Genomic DNA, 16,575 nt, shown 5'->3' on the forward strand with positions numbered 1-16,575 from the left:
AGTTGGATGTCTATTCTCAACCACAGGTCACTTGACCAGGGTGAGAAGCCTATCATATCACCTCTGTCTGCATGGTCTCCTCACCCATTTTCTTTTATACCAGACTCCCTCTTTTACCAAATATTTGTAAACTTAGTATTGCTGGTATCTCCCACTACTGAAAGAGCCCTAGGCCTGTTTTAATCAGAAAGCTTAATAAGCTTGCCCAGAGTCACTCAGCTGCTAGTATGAGGTAGAATGAGGCCTGGCACCTAAGTCTGTCCAGCACTGGCACCGAGGTCTTAACAACCGTGGTAAAAGTTCAACATCCTCTTTGCTGTCACGCTGCTTGGCTGTGGGCTGGCAATGTGGCCTGTAGGTAGAAAAGAGTCTGTAGTGGGCTGGATGGTGGCCCTCAAAAAGTCATGTCCACACCCTAACTCCCAGAACCTGTGGTGTGACCTTATTTGGAAAAAGGGTCTTTGCAGATGTAATTAAGTTAAGGACTTTAAATGGGGAGATTATCTTGGGTGCACCTGAAATCCAATGACAAGTGTCCTTATAAGAGACAGAAGAGAAGACATATGAGCTGGGGAAACTGGAGATTATCGAAACTCTCCGAACTCCATTTTTCTCATCTCTACTTTGCAGGGGAATAACATAGTCCTTGCTGGGCTCTAGGGAAGATTAAATTAAATAATGTTTTGAAATGCCTGTAGGGCTGAAGGACAGAGCCAGCTGGCCACCGGCTTGGGACACCGCCCTGTCACAATTAGGCTCAGGATGAAGCAGGTGTCCTCAGAAGGAAGCGAAAATTGAGCGGAATTATTATCAGATGAAGTATTCTTAGAAGCCATTTAAGTCTTAGACTATTATCTGGTCACTTTATTTTTTTATTTTTTTTAATTAATTAATTTATTTTTGGCTGTGTTGGGTCTTCGTTTCTGTGTGAGGGCTTTCTCTAGTTGCGGCGGGTGGGGGCCACTCTTCATCGCGGTGTGCGGGCCTCTCACTGCGGCGTCCTCTCTTGTTGCGGAGCACAGGCTCCAGACGCGCAGGCTCAGTAATTGTGGTTCACGGGCCCAGTTGCTCTGCGGCATGTGGGATCTTCCCAGACCAGGGCTCGAACCCGTGTCCCCTGCATTGGCAGGCAGACTCTCATCCACTGCACCACCAGGGAAGCCCTATCTGGTCACTTTAAACTTATTCTTATTGGAATACATATTAATGATATGTTAGTACAATTAATTACTTCTTCTTAGCTTAAGCAAATTAGTGTGCATTTACATGACAAGCAAGAAAAAAGTAAGAGTGTTACCTGCAGGATATCGGAACCCCCGTTGTGTGTGCGCAGGAGTGGCTGTGATTTGAGGTGAGTGGGGAGAGTCTCCTTGTGCTATATGCCAAACTGCAAAATCTTAAAAAGCACTGACATTTCCTTCCTTAAAAGCTTTCTGAAGACTGTTGTACATTCATTTGGCAGAATGGGAGAGAAAGTTGTCAGATAAAGTGCTGTCAGGAACCAGATGATTTGGTTGGCACTTTGCTACCTCTCAGGGAGCAAGGTCTTCATGAGACCTGGCAAGGGGCTAGGGTGGTGGTTTGAAAACATGTCCACAAATTCATGAAGCCTCCTCCCATTAAGAGGTGGAGTTTAACTGCCTCCCCCTTGAACATAGGCCGGCTTTAGTGACTTGCTTCTAAGGAACAGGATGCAGTGTTGTTTCCCAGTCTATGTCAGAAAATTCAACACCCCTTCTGTGTGGTTCTCTCTCTCTCAGGACACACACCTTTGGATCTCTGAGCCATCATGTAAGAAGTCTGGCTACTGAAGTCGCCATGTTGGAGAGACCATGTGGAGATAGAGATGTTTAAGGAGCCCCAGCTGTTCCAGGCTCTAGCCGTTTGAGTTCTTGCAGCCCATGCAGACCTGTGAGTAAAGAGGCCTTTGAGATGCCCTCATCTCTGGCCACCATCTGGCTGCAACTACATGAGACACCCTGAGTGAGAAACCACCAAGCTGAACTCAGTCAACCCCCAGTCCGGGAGAGAAAATAACAAATGATTGTTGTCATTGTACGCCACTAAGTTTGGGGTAGTTTGTTATCCAGCAGCAGATAACTGGAACAGAAGAGTGTATTTGGATGGTGACTTGGGGGGAGGTGGAAGGAGAAGGAAAATGAATGGGATAGTGGAGGTGTGATGGGCTGTAGTGGTTGAGGACATTGCAGGTGGAGAGCTCTGGTTGGCCAGTGAAATTAGCCATATTTGTTATTCATTCATTTGCTCAAGTTTATTGAGGCCCTACTTTGCTAGACACTGAGTATAGAGAGAGACACAAGATCCAGTATCTTCCCTTAAGAAGCTTATAATCTAGTAAGGTAAACTAGGGAAACAGACACAATCATCCGAGATGTACATTATATAGAAGTAGCATAGGAAATGAAAAATCATTTTTATCTGGGAAGGGTACAGGGATACCAGGGAGTCAGGGAAGGCTTCTTCAAGGTCATAGTTTTGAGGAATGAATAGAAGTAGAGGTAGATTTACTGTGAAGCTAATGAATTTTAAGCTATAGGGCCCCTTACATGCATGGGCTCTTTCCAAGGCCCTAGGATGGGCCATAGTAATATACACATACAGTTCTATATTTTTGCAAAAATTTAAAAAGTAAGATATTTTTAAACTGCAATTTCTGAAGACCTTATATTAGTTAAGGTTCTCCAGAGAAACAGAATATTTATTTATTTGTTTGTTTTATTTTTGTTTGTTATAAGGAATTGGCTCATGTGATTGAAAAGTCCCAAGATCTGCAGTTGCCAGCTGGAGACCCAGGAGAACTGGGAGTATAGTTTCAGTCGGAGACCAAAGGCCTGAGAGCCAGGAGAGCCAATGGTATAAATTCCACTCCAAGGGCAGGAGAAGACCACCGGCCCAGCTCAAAGGTCAGGCAAACATAGTTTCCTCTTACTCAAACTTTTTGTCCTACAAACCTTCAACTGATTAGATAGGACCCATACACATTAGGGAGGACAATCTGCTTTACTCAGTTACCAATTCAAAAAATTTTTAAATTTTTATTGAAGTATAGTTGATTTGCAATGTTGTGTTAGTTTTTGGTGTGCAGCAAAGTGATATATATATATGTATATATGTGTATATATATATATATATATTTTTCAGATTCTTTTCCATTATAGGTTATTACAAGATATTGAGTACAGTTCCCTGTGCTATACAGTAGGTCCTTGTTGCTTATCTATTTTATATATAGTAGTATGTGTATGTTAACCAATTCAAATGTTAATCTCAACCAAAAACTCCCTCACAGACACACTCCAAATAATGTTTGACCAAATGTTTGGGCACTCCATAGCTCAGTCAAATTGACACATAAAATTAACCATCACAAACCTCTGTCTTGTTTCATTCTGACTTTTACTCCATGACACTTCCCCTCATGTTAGGTGGTGTCAGATAGTATTGGAGTGGTGTCTAATTCTGAGGATCTAACTAAGAGGAAGTTGAGATGGGGTTACCTTGAGTTTGGATTTAGTGGGATAAAAATTGACAAGTTGTATAAAGTCACTTCTGTGTACAGTTAAGTTATTGCTAGCCACCCTGGTGTAGGAATAGCTTCAAGGAGTACCTTTACCATCCACTGTGTAGATTCTCTTGGCATTGTGATATGGACGATCAGGCACTGAGATTGTGTCATGATATGAACATATGCTTGTATCCAGCATCAGAATTACATGGGTAGCGTAGAGAAACATTTGTGTTCCGATGGAAAACTATGCATTGTCTAGGGGACACTGCTCTTAATTATCAGTTTCTGATTCTATGGCATAAATTGAAAATAAACTACAGCAATGCAAAAATAATTCTTTTCTAAAGACATGCAAATTCTGTCCTATCTGGTAAAAGATTCAACTGACTTCCCTAACCCCTGTAGAAAAATTAGATTATAAAGTCTCTTGAAGAACCTCTGTTCTTCTGATCAGCTTACAAAGACAAATAAGCACTTATGTAAATTGGATAGACCCCAAATTACCAAAAAACAAGGAAATTGAACTTCTGATACTTTAAATGTGCCAGAAGAAAAAAAATTCTTACAGAAACTAATTCAAAAATGTTTAAGAATCCAATTTCTTAATCTAGGTAAATCTTTGGTAAATAAGACTAATTTACTGTTTTTGGTAAAATAAAAACAGTTACATCTTCTCTATGAGTGTTAAAGTATAATATAAGCACACATTTTATTCTACTTAGGTATGTTCTTCTTGACTTATGAAGATTTAGTGACCAGATAAACTAGCATTATTGTTTAAGGTTATGAAAAATGTAAATTTGTGTTTCACTAAATTGAATTGTTATTCTCATAAATTTTATTTCAACAGAAATTATGCTTCGTAGTATGCCCACTTGAGATAATTCCCAGGATTTTTAGGATACTCCAAAATTGGATTGTTATTACATTGATAATTAATAGATGTTCATTGGATACCTAGATCATTTCTAAATAAGTTAGAATACTGAAACAGTGGTCATTAAGCATAACTTTAAATTTATATCCCTTTGTTTCTTATTTTTATGTGCTATAGAGAGGCTATATCTTTGGGTCTGTTAAGTAATGTGTTGATTTTTGCCACATTGAGAGTTTGTATGAAGAATGTGTGTGACTATAGAAAGTTGCGTTAACGTGTATTCATGAGCTCTAAAATCCTCACATACAAGTTCCTCTACCCTCTTATATCATCTGACTGGAGACTGTAAATTAAATTGACAAAAGACAGATTAACAGAAGAAAAAACAGAGTTTATTTGTGCGTGCAATATGCACGCATGTGGGAGAGCTCTTGATGAATAACTCAAACGGGTGGTTAGAATTTGAGGCTATATACCAACTTAGTAAGTGATGGGGAGAACAAGAAAAGGCACTTTTCAGAAAATTTTCAGGAGAACAAACAGGAGATAAAGTTTGTGATGATATTTGTCTATACAGGTATGAGTGGTCTCCTTCATGGGCCATAAAATTCTCCTGGAGAAGGAATTTGGGGTAGGTTTTATTAGCATTCGCCCTTCTGGGAGTAGATCCAACCCGAAGAGGAATTTATGACAGCCTTATTTCATAGAAGTTCCTGCTTTTAGTCAAATAAGGGAAGTTCTGAGAGAGTGTGGTTTTTTTCCCCCTGCATCTGTTGAATCTCAAAAGCCTTCAGCTTAAAATAATCTTTATACCAACTCTGGGTTTCCTAATAGGTCCCCATAGTTATAATGAATATAGATGATTGAAACTCCACTTGGGAGTAATAGTTTCAGAGAAATACACTTGTGGATATGCTTCTGTATTTCAAGGAAAATAGTAGTTTTGCCTTAAAAACAGCAGTTCTCAGAGTTTTGCTTGTATTTTTTTGGGGGGGGGTGTCCTGCAAAACTCTTTATACTCTTCAACCTTGTTGAGGACACCAAAGGGGTTGTTTGTTGTTGCTGTTTTTCTGGGTTCTAACTAATGATACTAACGTATGCTAACACATATATATGGAATCTAAAAAAAAAATGGTCATGAAGAACCTAGGGGCAAGATGGGAATAAAAACGCAGACCTACTAGAGAATGGACTTGAGGATACGGGGAGGGGGAAGGGTAAGCTGGGACAAAGTGAGAGAGTGGCATGGACATATATACACTACCAAATGTAAAACCGATAGCTAGTGGGAAGCAGCCGCATGGCACAGGGAGATCAGCTCGGTGCTTTGTGACCACCTAGGGGTGGGAGGGAGGGAGATGCAAGAGGGAAGAGATATGGGGTTACATGTATATGTATAACTGGTTCACTTTGTTATAAAGCAGAAACTAACACACCATTGTAAAGCAATTATACTCCAGTAAAGATGTTTTTAAAAAAAGAAAATAATTAGGTTTATTTGATAAGTTACTATTAATGACTTGCATGAAGAGTTGTCAAATCAGAAGAGATGCTTAGCTTTCTCTAGGTTAAATTGGCATAGGTAAATTTTTTAATAAAAGTATTTTAGAATTTGGACATTGTTTGGGAAGTTCCTAGAAATATGTCAATGCCCTCACTCTCTAGAATACGATGCTGTATCCTAGAGCCCTGAGGTTGCTTTGCGAGATGACAGTAGTCAATAACAGTATGGTGTCACCAGTCATAATTTTGGGTGTTATTTAAAATGCTTTTTTGGCTACAGTCCTTCTTTTTACATTTACATTTAGGCCAATGGTTTTCAATTAAAGGTGCCCATTGGACTTACCTATGGAGTTTAATACAGATGTCTAGGACCTACTCCAGACTCATGGAATCTCTTTACTTGATATTCTTGATATATTCTTGGTATATTCATGATATATTGTTTTAGGATTACTATATGATATGATATAATATTACACCATATCGACATTGTATTATATTATATATTATGCCTCAATATTTTTTCTCTGTAAAAATGTTTATCCATTTTTATAAATCAGATGCAATGTTCATTGTCTTCCTTGAAAATAGTCTTAATCATAATACTTATAGACATTTTGTCTAGAATTTTTTGGATTGGCTTTATTATTCTGTTTTTCATGCCACAGAACTAAACACATTTCCTTGTCAGTTGCATTATTCTTGCTATGAACTCTTGTCAGATCTTTCACTTTTGAAAATTATCAGTAGTAAATTGAATGCAGCTATTTTGAGTCTCTGTCATCTACAGATAATTTTTTTTCAGTTGTTATTTTATTCTGATGTTTCTCAGAAGGTACTGCAATCAGCACAGGCCAAACTTCTTGTCTTCAACAAAGAAGGAATGTCTCAGAGTCTTATGGACAAGGACTCTACTGGGTACTTCAGAGAAGAGACTCTTGGCTACAGGCTTCCAGTGGCATCACTTAGAAAACTTTGAGACCATACCAGTGGGCTGAATTAGTCAAGGTAGGCTCTAACCCAAGATACAGAGGAACGAGAATTACACATAACCAAATGCACTGAAGAGAGATGACAGTTTTGTTTGGACTATTACTGATGCTATTTTTAAAAAAATTTTTATCTTATATTGGAGTATAGTTGATTAACAATGTTGTGTTAGTTTCAGGTGATGTTTGCTGTAGTCTGAATGTTTATGTCCCCTCCCCCCCAAATTCATGTGTTGAAACTTAACCCCCAATGTGATGGTATTAGGAGGTGGGGCCTTTGGGAGGTGATTAGTTCATGAGGGTGGAGGCCTCAAGAATGGAATCAGTGCCTTCATAAAAGAGACCCCAGAGAGCTAGTTTGCCCTTTCCACCATGTGAGGACACAGTGAGAAGAAGTCCATCTATGAGCACGTGGGACCTCATCAGACTCCAAATTGCTGGTGTCTTGATCTTGGACTTTCCAGCCTCCAGAACTGTGAGAAGTTTCTGTTGTTTATAAGCTACCCAGCCTATGATATTTTGTTATAATAGCTTGAACAACTAAGGCAGTGTTCTATTTTCTATTTATAAGGAAGCCCTTTCTCTTTCTTCTTAAGATATCTGTAACCCATAACGATTTGGCAGATTCTGCTTTTGAAAACTGAAATGAAACATTTGTAAAAGATATTTTGTCCTCTCTGTTTGACTCCATTCAGAATTCAGAAACTCTTATTGAGTCTTCTTCCTTTTTATGGCAATATCATTATTTGCATAGATTGTACCTGTTTTTTTTTTAAACCAGAATATAATTGGAAAAAAATTGGTCATGCAACCAAGGCCTTCCTTGAAATGTCATATTTGAGAATGATGTTCATTTAATCAGGTACAACCAGCCCATTATGAGGAATTAGGTTGGCTTTATGGAGCCAGTGCTGACAAAGACCTCTGGGAAAAACTGGCCTAGTACCTGGCTCACATGATCCCAGCCTTAGAAGCAGTGAGGAAGCCATTTCCTGGCTGTCTCCAGAAACTTAGGATAAGTTGAGGGAACATCAAGAAAAAAGGTATTTACTCAAATTTATGGGTTCGGCTGGTGACCAGAACCCATAACCTGGTGGCAAGAGTTTCTTGGCGTGGCTTCCTAACTTCAGCACAGCAAATAAGAAGAGGCATTTAAAAGTCAAATCTGAGACTCCCTATGAAAATTTCCAGCAAACTTAAAGAAGGCTTAATATGTGGTGGGTTAACCCTCTTGCTGCATCTATGTAAGTAATCAGGCCACACCTAATGAGACAACCTTATTTTATGATCATGAATAATCTTTATTATCTTTATTTGAGATTACTTTTGATGTCAAGTGGGGAGACTGTAACAGAAAAAGTACTTCAGTGGAAAACTATGCTTTGTCTAAAGGACATTCCACCAGGTTATCAGATTCTGGGAGCCATTTTACAACTCTATAAATTGTAAATACAGTAACAGTGATACAAAATAACTCTTGGCCATAGACGTGTAAATTCTGTTCTGTACTGGAGAGGTTCAACTGATCTCCCTCCTTGACTGTGGATAAAACCAATTCTGCCTCCATTTGCCGATTCATTTCAATATTCTTTTACGCCATATAAACTCATGCTTTTTGGCCTCACCTTCATAACATCTGCTTGGATCCTTATTGATTGAGTTAAAGTAAAATTTTTAACATGTATTCCTTTTTATATTAGTATAAGAGTTATGCTTTTACCTTTTCTGGAGTATTATCTTTTAACGGTAGTGAGGAAAAACAAAGTTTGAAATGTACTAAGGCTCCTAGAAGCTAGTCAGATGTGTAACATTCTGAGTGGGGGATTTGGTTTTCCAAGATGCCTAGTCAAAGCAGATTTTTCCTGTTAGGAAGTATTTAATGATGCAGCAAATACAACCATAAATGGGCTTTGGAAGTGGATCAAGTTGTTAATTAATAAAATTTGTCTGTTTTTGGGGAGGAGGTTTGTGATGCTTGTGTTACATGCTTTAAACTTTATATAGCATATGTTTTTAGATTTGTAATTTGATGGGATATATTTCCTAATTCTAAATAGCTATTTACTATTAAATCTAATCTTGCATTGCTAATATTGTGTTCTATTTCTTATTTATTTTTGTAATAACTTCTTTTTTTAACATCTTTATTGGAGTATAATTGCTTTACAATGGTGTGTTTGTTGCTGCTTTAGAACAAAGTGAATCAGCTATACATATACATATGTTCCCATATCTCTTCCCTCTTGCATCTCCCTCCCACTCTCCCTATCCCACCCCTCTAGGTAGACAAAAAGCACCGGGCTGATCTCCCTGTGCTATGCGGCTGCTTCCCACTAGCTATCTATTTTACATTTGGTAGTATATATATGTCCATGTCTCTCTCTCACTTCATCCCATATGACCCAGCAATCCCACTACTGGGCATATACCGTGAGAAAACCATAATTCAAAAAGCGTCATGTACCACAATGTTCACTGCAGCTCTATTTACAATAGCCAGGACATGGAAGCAACCTAAGTGTCCATCGACAGATGAATGGATAAAGAAGATGTGGCACATATATACAATGGAATATTACTCAGCCATAAAAAGAAATGAAATTGAGTTGTTTGTAGTGAGGTGGATGGACCTAGAGTCCGTCATACAGAGTGAAGTAAGTCAGAAAGAGAAAGACAAATACCACATGCTAACACATATATATGGAATTAAAAAAAAAACAGGTTATGTGTTCTATTTCTTAAAGAGGGCCTCTAAATGTATAAGCTTTAGGTTCTACAACACTTGGATCCTCATCCCCACCCAAGGCATGTGTTTTGTTTTCTTAAATGTAGGCTTTTAAATTTGGAATTGGTTATGATCATTGTCCCTTTCCTCTCTGAAATTTCCTCTGTCCAACTTCCCCTTGTGTCCAGTAGCCTTGGAGTTGCAAGCAACAGGTGTCAAAGAAAAACCAGAGCTTCACAGTAGCTAAAGCCATAAAAACAGATGTTATTCAAGACTATTGCAATAGGGAAAAAGAGACCTCAGTGTAGAAGTAGGCTCAATTCAGAATATAGCATGGGCAAGTGGGAATTTATAGCCAAGGAGCAGGGAGGGGGTTGATGAATAAAAAAATTACTAAGAAGAAACATCAGTGTAGAAGAGGAGATTCTGCTTAAACTAACCTATCAGGATTCTTGCTGAAGGTAGGCCAGCATGATCAAACATCACCTGGGGGATAGTGGAGTTTAAGGAACATGATCAAATATTGAAGGTGATCAGGTATCAAGGGTTGGGGATTCTGGCTAAACTGAATTTAACAGGATTCTTGCTAAAACTGGACAATGCAGAGATGAACATGGAAGTCCAAAAGTCAAGACCTAGTTGAAAAGTTCAGGGGAGCCTGAGTAAAGTTTGGTCAAGGAGAGACTCTTTGTCACAGGTCATATTAGGAATTCAGCAAAGGGAAGTTGAATTAGGGACATATTTAATTTGGGTATAGTGGGCTATAATTATGTGTTCCTCATTCACTTTTGTCAAATAAAAAACAAATCCAGACTTGGTAAGGTGAAATTTTACTCAAAAGGATTATTGCTGGTGGGGGAAAGGGATACTGCAATAGGGAGAATACTCTGACTGTAGATATGAAGGCCTCTCAAGGACTGGCCATAAAAAGAGTTTCTTTTATAGAGAGGGGTAAACTAGGCTAGAAAGAACTGGGTCTGGGGAAGAGGGATGAATGGGTGGTTTGAACAGATAGCAGATCAGAGGATATTCTACCTGGAGGCCATCTTATTCTTAGGGGGAGTAGTATGCTGGCTCAGGCTGAATGTGGGCCAAAGTCCAGAAGCTTGGAGGAAGGAGAAAAGCTTAACCAAAGTTCAGTTAGCAAGCATTTTGTTTTGATTGAGCAGGGAGGACAAGTGGTTCAGCCCCATTTATGAGACAAAGAACGGGAATTTGGAGGGTCTGTGTCTGGTCTTGTCATAGATAAACAAGGGGGCATCTATGAGTCCTATGTTAAGTCATATGGGGTAGGGGAGTTCTTTGTGGTAAGCCATTTCCCAGAACATAAAAGGGTGGTGAGATTTACTAACCATCACTGTTTTCCTAGGAACACAGGGCTCAAGTAAAATTCAACATTGTCACTTTTGAATGTAATTACTATTATTATTTTTATAAATTTATTTATTTTATTTATTTTTGGCTATGTTGGGTCTTCATTTCTGTGTGCGGGCTTTCTCTAGTTGCGGCGAGCAGGGGCTACTCTTGGTTGCAGTGCGTGGGCTTCTCATTGTGGTGGCTTCTCTTGATGCAGAGCACGGGCTCTAGGCACATGGGCTTCAGTAGTTGTGGCATGCAGACTCAATAGTCGTGGCTCTCGGGCTCTAGAACGCAGGCTCAGTAGTTGTGGTGCATAGGCTTAGTTACCCCGCAGCATGTGGGATCTTCCTGGACCAGGGCTCAAACCCTTGTCCCCTGCATTGGCAGGCAGATTCTTAACCACTGCGCCACCAGGGAAATCTGAATGTAATGATTATTTCTAGCTATCCCAGTATAAAAATGGCCTCTAGGAATAATCCTACTACCCACAACAATGACCAACCAGGTGTTGTGACAGAAAAATGCAGGGTCCCTCCTTAAGAGGCAGAGATAAATTTCTAATAAAAGCAATGAATAGGCTCTTGGATTATGATAATCCAGTTAACAAAGAGAGAGAAGTTATAAGGACACATTGGGAAAAGATTTAAATTTCCTGTTGATTTGACATGAAATATTAACATCCCTGAAGGCAACACACAATTCCTGATACAACACACCATAGGATAGTGAGGACATAGTGGATAATGGGTGTTGTCAATCCAAAGACTATTAAAGATTAAAGATTCAACAACTGAACAAGAAAACTTGAAATGCCCTGAAAGAAACTTGATAGAGGTTTTCTTGATGACTATCCTAAAAATTTACACATTACACAGGTTGTGAAGCTGAAAGAAATATTTCTAAACTGCCAATTAAAAAAATTAATTTTGATCACCTGGGCTAGAAGGAAAACAATGATCTTTTCATTCTTTCTATTGACAATTATATTACAAAATCATTGAAGAGGCAATCAAAAGTATTGTGGTTGATTTTTAGAATAATGGCCCCCAAATCATCATGCATCCTTGCTTTCAAATCTCTTAGCAAAGTGACTTTGCAGTTCCTGTGTCATGAGGTGGTATCCATTTCCCCACTCCTTGAATCTGCAAAGGCCTTGTGAATTGTTTTCATCGATAGAGTGCAGTGGAAGTAACACTGCACCTTCTGCCTCGCAGTTTCTATTGGCACCTGCTTGGAATGCTCTTGTTACAATGTAAGGAAGACCAGGCTAGATGGATGTAGAGAAAGAAGCTCAGCTGACAGACAGCATCAAGGCCACAGACATGTGGGTGAGGCCACCTTGGAGCATCCAGCCTTTCTAGCCGCCATCTGATTGCAACAGCATGACTCAGCCCAGATGACACCCACCCACTCAAACCAGAGAATTGTGAGAAATGATAAACCTTTGTTGTTTTAAACCACTAAGCCACTAAGTTTTAGAGTTGTTTGACAGCAATAGATAACTTATACAGGCATGCAGAAAAAAAAAAGCAAGCAAATAGTATGGAGGTATGTCAAGTGATTAATTAATACACAAAAATGTCATGGGAGTGATGTCAGCATCATGGCAGTGAGAGTCATCCCTTTTATCTCTTCCCTTTGGTTTACAACTAATCAGACATCCATAACTGAAAAAAAAATTATGCTTCTGCATAGCATACTAGGATACCTGAGAGATTCATCCATCTGTGCACCAAAAATGCGGGAGGAGGATTGGACTGTGGAGGAGGTGGCTGAATGAGGTGGTGGCAGAGATGGTGACAGCAGAGAAGGTGGCAGCTGGTCTGGCAGTGAGCCAGCACAACCTTTCTGGCAGATGAGATGGAGGGTGAAGGTGGTGAGTGGGAGTCTGCCTGGCTACACATGATGAAGCTGGAGGAATCAGTTTCTTTCTCTGAAGAGAGACCACAGTGACTAGGGGGAGAGAAAGGAAAGGGAAGTAGGCAGGAAAAGAGCTGAAGGAAAGCATCTCTTGCTGTCTGCCCTGGGAGGCAAGAGAACTGCCCATGGACCCCTGGGATCCCTCAAATTGAGGATTTTCCTACTGGACCATGGGCACACCCAAAGACCCAAGTGCTAAGTACAGACGTCCCTCTACTCTGCCACCACACTTTGCTTTTTTTTTTTTTCTTTAAATGTATGTGCTCTCAACCTTAACAAGTAGCTCTGGTAAGAGAAACCAAAAAACTTGTGCTATAATGCCACCTTCTGGAAAACAAAAGGAAGGTTCCTAACTACCAACTTGTTGAATTGTTAGAATCAAAGTAAACAAAACCTTGCCTACATAAGAAGTGTGTTTGCTACTTCAAATGTGGTGATTGAGGCACTTCTCATCAAGCACCATGAAAAATCATGGTAGTACAGTATCACAAAAAGAAACTGACAATTTTCCAGCAACTGAACCCAAAGACATGGAATATTGTAATCCAACTGATGAAGAATTTAAAATAGCTGTTATGAAGAAAATCAACCAGCTACAGGAAAACTCAGAAATGCAAAACAATAAAATTAGTGAACAGAAGGAGTACTTTACCAAAAAGATTGAAATCCCCCAAAAAAGAACCAAACAGAAATTCTGGAGCTGAAGAACTCAGTAAATGAGATGAAGAATGCATTAAGATGTACTGAAAATAGAGCAGATCATATGGAAGAGAGAATTAGTGATCTTGAGGATAGAAATACAGAAATAAATGATTCAGGTGGAAGAGAAGAGATAACAAAGATTTAAAAAAAAAGAAGAAACTCTGTGAGAACTATCTGAACCCACTAGAAGCCATAATATTAATGGGTATTCCAGAAGGAGGATAGAGGGAGAAGGGAACAGAGAGTGTATTTAAAGAAATAATACTGAGAACTCCCCAAACCTGGGGAAGAAACTGGGTATATAAGTTCACAAAGCTAATAGAACCCTTATTATCTCAACACAAAAAGAGCTCTGAGACACATTACATTAAAACTGTCAAAAGTCAATGATAAAGGATTTTAAAGGCAGCCGGGGGAAAAAGACAGTAACCTACAGAGGAACCCCAATTAGGCTATCAGCAGATTTCTAGCAGAGACTCTAGAGGTCAGGAGAGAGTGGAATGACATATTTAAAATATTGAAAGATAAAAATTGCCAGCCAAGAATACTCTATTCAGGAAAGTTATCCTTCAGATGTGAAGGAGAAATAAAGGCTTTCCCAGACAATAAAAGCTGAGGGAGTTCAACACAACTTGACCTGCCCCTTAGAGGCCACTCTGAACAGTTATATACCAACAAATTATATAACATAGAAGAAATGGATAAATTTCTAGAAACACTACCAGAACTAAATTAGAAAGAAATAGAAAATCTGAACAGACCAGTAATGAGTAAAGAGACTGAATCAGTAATCAAAAACTCCCAACATAGAAAACTCCAGGACCAAGTGGCTTCACTGGAGAATTCTACCAAACATTTAAAGAAGTAACAGTGATCTTTCTCAAAATCTTCCAAATATTGAGGAGGAGGAAACATTTCCAAATGCATTCTCTAAGGCCAGCATTACTTTGATACCAAAACCACCTGTTAGAATGGCTATCCTCAAGAAAACTAGAGACAACAGGTGCTGGTGAGGATGTGGTGAAAAGAGAACACTTATACATTGTTGATGAAAATGTACATTGGTCCAACCACTATGGAAAATAATATGGAAGTTCCTCAAAATATTAAAAATGAGGTCTACCACATGATCCAGCAATTCCATTTCTGGATATATACCCAAAGGAAATGAAAACAAGATTTCAACAAGATACATGCCCTCTCATATTTATTGCAGCATTATTCACAATAGGCAAGATACTGAAACAACCCAAATGTCCATAAATGGATGAATGGATAAAAAAGATGTGGTACATATACACAATGAAATACTATTCAGCCACGAAAAAGGAACATGGATGGACCTGAGCACATTATACTAAGGGAGATAAGTCAGAGAAAGACAAATACTGTATGGTATCACTTATATGTGGAACCTAAAAAAGTTAAACCTGTAAAAAACAGAGAGTAAAATGGTGATTACCAGGGGATGATGGGTGTAAGGCTGATGGTGTTTAAGAGTACAAATTTGTAATGAGTAGTAAATAAGCCATTGATAGCTAATGCACAATATAATGGATATAGACAATAATACTGTACTATAATTATGTAATGTGATAATTATTACTACATCAGCAATCATATAACAATATATAAATGTATCAAAGTAACATGCTGTACACCTTAAACTTACACAATGTTACACATCAAATTTATTCAATAAAAATGTTATGGTATTATTTTGAATTTTATGATATTGATATTGTGGGACTTATTGGCCTTTTAGATTTTGTAATTCACTGTGACTTCTTTCTCATTCTATATAACTATTCACTTTCCAACCTAATTTTGTATTTGTCATTTTATATTTTTTTCTTAAAGGGGGACCCCAAATCACTTAAGCTTTAGGTCCCAAAATGCCTGGGGCAAACAGGAAGTCCTCCCTTACTCCTTACCTCCCCTCCTAGAACCCTATCTCCTTAGGTTTCAAGCTTTCTTCCACCTCCCACTCCAGTTCCTTTGAGTCCCCCTCCTTCCTGGACAAACTCCTTGTTGTGGACATGTGACCCCAGGGAATAAAGATCCCTAAGTAATTTAAAAATATTGGCTTCTGGCCACCTATGGAGTCACTAATGGGAAGTCTAGGATGTGGGAGAGTGGTAGGAGAATCCATCACAGAAATGGCCTGTTCTCAGTGTGTGGCAGGAAGAAGCTGGATACCTGGTGTGTAGGGAAGTGCACAGTGGACATGGGAGGGCAAAAGATCCCTCCTACCCAGTGTGCTAGACTGGAAGCCTTGCATCTGGACCAAAGGCCCCCCTGTGGAGCCAGCCTCCAGGAGTGGAGGGGAAAAGAGGCTTGCTGTCCCATTGATGGGGGGCAGGATGGTTGTTTGGACCTGGGAAATCTTCCTCTTTCTAGCTTGGAAGTCTGAATTTGGGTGGGACTCTACTTTTCACCTTAGGTTGTGGAGATGGAGCCAAGAACAGGACTAGGCCTTTGTCAGGAGGATTCTTTGTTGAAAAATACTGTAATGTCATTGGTAACAAGGGGAAGGTAGACAAGGAATCATGGGGGAAGGCTGGTCATTCTCTAAAGTATAGCATAGAGGTTAAGAATACAGCCTCTGATGCCAGACTCAATAGGTTTGAATCACAACTGCTGTTTGACTTTGGGAAAGTCACTTAAGCTTTCTGTGCCTTAATTTTTCATCTATAAAATGCATCTACCAATAGTACCTATCTGTTCTGGTTAAACTACCCCAAACTTAGTGGTGTAAAACAACAACCATTTTATTATGCTCACAAATTTTGTGGATCAGGAATTCAAAAAGGGCACAATGGAGACACTTCATCTCTGCTACATTATGTCTGGGGTCTCAGCTAGGAACAAGTGGAAGGATGACTTGAAGGTCTGGGGGCTAGAAACATCTAGAAGCTTCTTTACTCACATGTCTGACTCCTGGGCTGGGAGAGCTTAAGCATGGGATTGC

The sequence above is a fragment of the Grampus griseus genome (genome assembly GCF_964374135.1).
Source record: "Grampus griseus genome assembly, chromosome: X".
Classification (NCBI taxonomy): Eukaryota; Metazoa; Chordata; class Mammalia; order Artiodactyla; family Delphinidae; genus Grampus; species Grampus griseus.